The sequence below is a fragment of the Sinocyclocheilus anshuiensis genome, unplaced genomic scaffold, assembly GCF_001515605.1.
Source record: "Sinocyclocheilus anshuiensis isolate Anshui unplaced genomic scaffold, SAMN03320099.WGS_v1.1 scaffold771, whole genome shotgun sequence".
In the NCBI taxonomy this organism is placed as follows: Eukaryota; Metazoa; Chordata; class Actinopteri; order Cypriniformes; family Cyprinidae; genus Sinocyclocheilus; species Sinocyclocheilus anshuiensis.
In genome coordinates this window covers 9,457-15,215 of record NW_015552585.1, presented here as the reverse complement: position 1 = coordinate 15,215, position 5,759 = coordinate 9,457, and the positions used below count along the sequence as shown (strand labels likewise).

General features: G+C 37.0%; 1 protein-coding gene across 2 annotated transcripts in view; it reads left to right on the top strand.

Moving 5' to 3' along the window:
• LOC107665438 (fibroblast growth factor 13-like) overlaps positions 1 to 5,759 on the top strand; it is a 123,228-nt gene that overhangs the window by 108,221 nt on the left and 9,248 nt on the right. The window lies entirely within an intron of this gene.

Sequence of the window (5,759 nt, the reverse complement as noted above, 5' to 3'; positions counted from 1 at the left end):
AAGCCCGCCTGCCTGCCTCTGCTCACTCAAGCTGGCCTCCGCTCACTCTAGGCCGCGGCTCACTCTAGGCCTCAGGCCTCCGCTCACTCAAGGCCGCAGTTGCATCACAATATGGTAAGGGGCGTACCATTTCCGTCACACGCTTGAGGTATTCGGCCAATTACAACGCTGGCCAATCAGAGCACACCTCGCTTTTCAGACCAATGAGCTTTGTAAAAATCGACGCGTTTCAGAAAGGCGGGGCATAGAGGAGAAACAATAATGTACAGTATATGGAAAATAATGTGTTTTTTTAACCTTAAACCGCATAAACACATTTCATTACACCAAATACACAAAATAATGTTCTTTTTAGCAGCATCATATGACCCCTTTAAGAAATAATGAAATTATATTGCTTCACAAACACGTTTTAGGCCTCAAATGATACAGCAATAAATGTACGGTTTTGAATAAAGAATAAAAAAGTATTTGGATACTTTATGGTTGCCAAACGTTAGTGGAGCATGTCCATAGGTACTCAACTAGGACAGTGAAGGGGACTGACTTCATACTTTCCTTAAAAATCTCCTCAAGACCAGCTGGTAAAAAGTAATTGCAAAAATGCCTTCGAAAAGTGAAGTTAGTTCTAGTCTTGCATCATTTGCAGATGCGACTTGGTTTGATATGTTGCATCTAATGCAGTGACATCCAGACATTTTTAAGTGCAACTTAAGTGTCCAAATGCTTTTTTGGGGACACTGGATGTCTACGCATATTTCAGTGACAGCTGCTGTTGTTATTGTTTCCTGGGCAGCTGTACTGCTCCTTCAGACTGCATTTCTGTCTTATACTGACACTTACAGTCAGCTTCAGCTTTGCTTTTCACTTTTTAATACTTTTACAGTTCCTGTATTGGTCACAAGAGTCAAGAGGCTCAGTTCTGTATTATCCTGAAATGGAAAATGTAGCAGGAGTGGTCACTGTTTTTCAGAAAACAATTATTCAGAGAGGCAATGTAGCTGGAAAGCCCAAGTACAAGAGAAACATTTTTAGGCAGATGTCCATAATTCCTGAAAAAATTTTTTTTTCACAAAGATTATTTTGTGTCATTTGAAGTCATCTTGCTATGCACCTGCAAGTGTGAATTATTTAGTCCGTAGGCAAGAGCAGCGTCACCCAGTAAGTGTTTGAGCTATGCTGTGTCTATGAGCGAGGATAGAGCCGGCTGGCTGGTTGGCAGGGCTCTAATTTAATATGTGCTATATCTCACTGACGTTAAGTGTCTGTGGCATTCTGGGGCCTGTAAATTAGCTTGACTCTATTCAATTAGTCATCGGGTGAAGATGACGCTCATATCCAGCAAATTAGTTTTTGGTGAACGGAGTCATTTGGAACTGTGATCACTGGAGTCTCCAAATCCTCTCATCCATCAAGCTCATCTAGATTAACATAAATTTGTGTCAGGTGCACATAAACAATGTTTAACATGAAGAGCCATGCTAATTGAAATAACACCCCCTGCTTGAATTTAAATAGTGGTTGTTTGACTCAAGCATTCGTGTTTTATTCACCCTTGAGTTGAATCTGCGCCACTGGTGCGGTTGGCCAGTCCTTCTCTTGCTGCGTCTTGTTTATTTTCTTGTTTGTGTTCTTCTCCTGCGTGATTGACTGAGGTGAAATGAGTTATATAGGGGTGAGATTACATAATAGCTGACCTGCTTTTCCCACCACACTCCCTTATTTTGTCGAGAGAATGAAAAGCTGTTGCTGGAGAGGAGAAGTGGGAAAACAGGGAGCTTCTATCTCTCACGCTACAAAACTAGAATTGTTAGGAGCTTGGTGCCCTTGTCTCCATAGAGACGGCAGTGCAGTCCTCTTGGCTCTCCTCTTGGTGTGTGTGTGTGTGTGCTTGATAGGTCTAAGGGTCTGCTCCAGTGCTCTCTTTACTCTCTAGATGTATGTATCTTACCTTAACTGATGCTCATTGCGCTTCTTATTGTGAGCAGAGCATGTTAATTTTAATATATTATGTTGTTGTTTTGCTTAAATCCCATAAATATGACATTAGTGCCAGTTTTTAGGTGTTAACAGAATATCTCAGCCAAATGGTAATTATTTTTTGCACCATGGCAAGGTGTTATAAATAAGTAAGTAAATATATCTTCTTACTCTTGTAGACTTGAAGATTGTAGACTTGACAGGAACATTCAGTCAAAAAACATGCAAAAATCTATAAATTGTTTTGTTTATTCCTATATATGTGAGAATGACAGCCTGAATGAGAAGGTCCCATTCCCATTTGATAATGATAGAATCAAATTGATTTTATTAGATGAAATTGGGCAGATCAAGGGGCTTGAGAAACAGACATTTAAAGATAAAGACCTTATTGAAAATCAGCCTTTCCATCTCTCAAGTCTGACTGTGATGTGCTCTTGGAGGAACAAGACAAAAGCTCATTCTGGGCAGTAAATGTCAGGTATGGCTGCTCTATTGGATTATGTCTCTTTGTGCAGAGTTTTACAGCTTAATTCAATTCCTAATCAATGTGTCTTGGCAGGAGGCCTTTCTCTCCGTCAACATTTACATCTCTACTAACTTGCCTTCCGTCTGTAGAGTGGGCTGATGTGTTTTTCAGTCAGTCACAGTTTTATTCTAATCAGTCTGATTTGTCTCCAGATATAATAAACTGAAATTTTAACATCTGAATGAAATGCTGAAATGCTTCTTTAAACAACAATAAAAGTTTACCCAGTTTTACTGTACAGAGTTTTATCCAGGCATCCAGACACACCACCAGAATTAAAACATCTAAATTCCTTTAGTAATAAGATTTAAAGGGAATGAAAATTCTGCCATCATTTACTCACCCTCATGTCCTTCCAAAACCATAAGACTTTTTTCATCTTTTTGACACAAATAAAGGTATTTTTTAATGAAAACTAACAACTCAGCCATACTTGCTGTGCACAAAAAAAAAGCACATTTGAGCTTCCGTTTACCATATTTGATGAGTTCTATATTTGTGCGCTGATACTTATATATAAATAAAAGTCTAAATTAAATCTGTTGATCATTTAAATCTATTGTGTCTCTTCGGAAGACTTAATTCAACTGCTCAATGTATATGGATTACATTGCTTTCTAAAATTTATGAAGCATCACATTTTTTAACCTTAAATGGTTAAAAAATGTGATGCTTCATAAAGTTTAGAAAGCTATGATATAAATGATATAAATAAATAGATAACATAATATTTAAATATTTTACATAATTACATAATATTTAAATTTGATGATCTGTGTGTTAAAGTTTGACTTAAAATTTGGTCTGTTTGTCACAGAGCTGTCATATAACTTTATAAGAAAACGTGCTATGAAACTTAAGAAGAAAAAGAGTTATGTGGACTACTTGTGTGACATTTTTAAAGCTTGAGAACTCTAGTCCCCGTTATTTGTAACCGCATTCACAGAAGAGGCGAAATACATGTTGACAGAATTTACATTTTTGGCCAAACTAATCCTTTATATGTTATGCTGAGTGAACAGGAAGTCTTCTCACCCATGTTTTCAGTGATTGGGACTGTAGGAGAGACTCTTTACTGAATTCTGATGGTTATTATATTGGCCTTTTTGTAGAGATGATTATCGTGCCCTCTTGATCTTCCCAGAACTCTGTGCTCAGGTGCTCTATTAGGTGTGAGTAATTGAGTCTCGTCTCCACAACCCCCAGCAGCCAAGCTCTGGTAATCCCTCTGAAATTAGGTCTACTCGTTACTGCCCATGTGTGTATGCCACAAAAAAGATGAAGATATGAAAAAACATATCTTCCTATCATACAAATAGAATCAATAGCTTATTGAAGCATGTGCATATGGCATCTAAATACTCTTCATATGAGTCAGTGGCCATAGACTACAGAGCAGGAAGAAGGCTGATCTCTACAGGTGGACCTGACTGGTGTCAGAGGGTAGAGGAAGGGCCTTGATGTGGGATTAGAGGGAACGGAGAGCATTCCGGACATGGCCATCGATTGAGCTCTGCAGGAAATAAGAAATATGAATCAAGAGATCTCATGTTTATGATGAAAGGCTGAAATGGGTTCTGTATATGTTCTCTCTGGAGGGTGAGAGAGCAGGAACATAGATTGAGTTAAAGGGATAGGTCACCCAAATTTGCTCACCCAGATTTTTTGAAATGACATGAGAGTGTGTAAATACTGACAAATTTTCATTTTAAAAGGATAGTTCACACACACAAAAAAAAAATCTGTCATCGGTTATACACCATTTCACTTCAAACCCATAAGACTCCATATAAAACCCAAGCATGCATGTTTGAGATTTCCATTTACCATATTTGATGTGCTCAATGTATATATGAGCATTCAAAATATGAAGTGATCATACCTCTTCAGAAGACTTGGACCAGTTTGGCTCGATTCATATGGTTTTCTTTTACAATCTCTTTATGAACTTTTTGAAGTGTCAACGTTTTGGTAGAATGGAATTTCAGTGGAGGGACATATCTATCGGGTCTCTGTAAAAATATCTTCATTTTTGTTTTGAAGATGAATAAAAATCTTAAGGGTTTGAAGGTGAGTGATAATTTTTTGGTGCACTAACCCTTTAAAAATAAATGAATTACATAATATTTAAATGTTTAGTTGATCAGTCTGTTCAATTTGTTACAAATTTCAGTTTGTTTGTCACAAAGCTGTCATATAACTTTAGAAGAAAAAAGCACGAGTGTGAGTAAATGATGACAGAATTGTCATATTTATACACCTAATTTTTTAAGAAATGAAGCAGGGATATTATGTTAGATGATGTGAGTGTATATTCCTGAAGCACAAAATATTGTACTTGTATCTAGTATGATTTCCATATGAAGGCAGTATAAATTTTCTAATCTAACTTCTGTCTGCATTTTTCTCTGTTAGCTCATACGCACTCTGTCTTGAAAGAAAGCAGCCGTTTACTTTACAGCAAGTTTGTTTCCTTCTTGTTTTTTTAATCAAGCTAGGTTACATACGCGGTGAAATGGCTCACACATTTTTTTCTTTCAAAAAGCTTGTTTTTTTCTTCCCAAGCTTATGTTCCTCAGATACTCTCAGTGTCAGGGGTGGCTGGCTGGCTGCTTCACTCTTCCCACTGGCAGAAAGAGGCTGTGTGGATGGGAAAGATTGTCAGCTTTATGGCTTACGTGGTGACGGGGGACAAAGGTGTGAGGAGAGTTGGCACAGCCAGTGGTCCCGGAAAGACAGAGCCCCGCACAGCTCACAAACTCTGCTCAACAGAGAGAGAATGTGTGAAAGAGACAGAGGGAAGAGTGTGAAACAGACAGAGAGAGAGAGAAAGAGAGCGTGTGTGAAAGGGAAAAAGAGGAACTATGTTAAAGAGGCAGCAGTTCAAAGAAAACGTAACACACAAGTATCAGGGAGGGAGGTGAAATGCTGCCGCATATAGATAAGAATAAATCAGGTTAAAGTGAACTGAATTTAACTCTAATACACTAGGAAATAGATCAGGATTTAAAAATGCAGTAAAATGTGTAGAAACTTTCCGATAAAAAATTATTTATATACTACTATAATATTTATTATTTTGAATTAACTTTTATTTTTACATTTTAAGTTGTCATTTTAATTTTAGTTTAAGTTTTAGTAATGTTATGTGCTGTTGTCATTATTATTGGTTTATATATATATACTTTATATATATATATATATATATATGTATAATATATATATATATATATATATATATATATACACA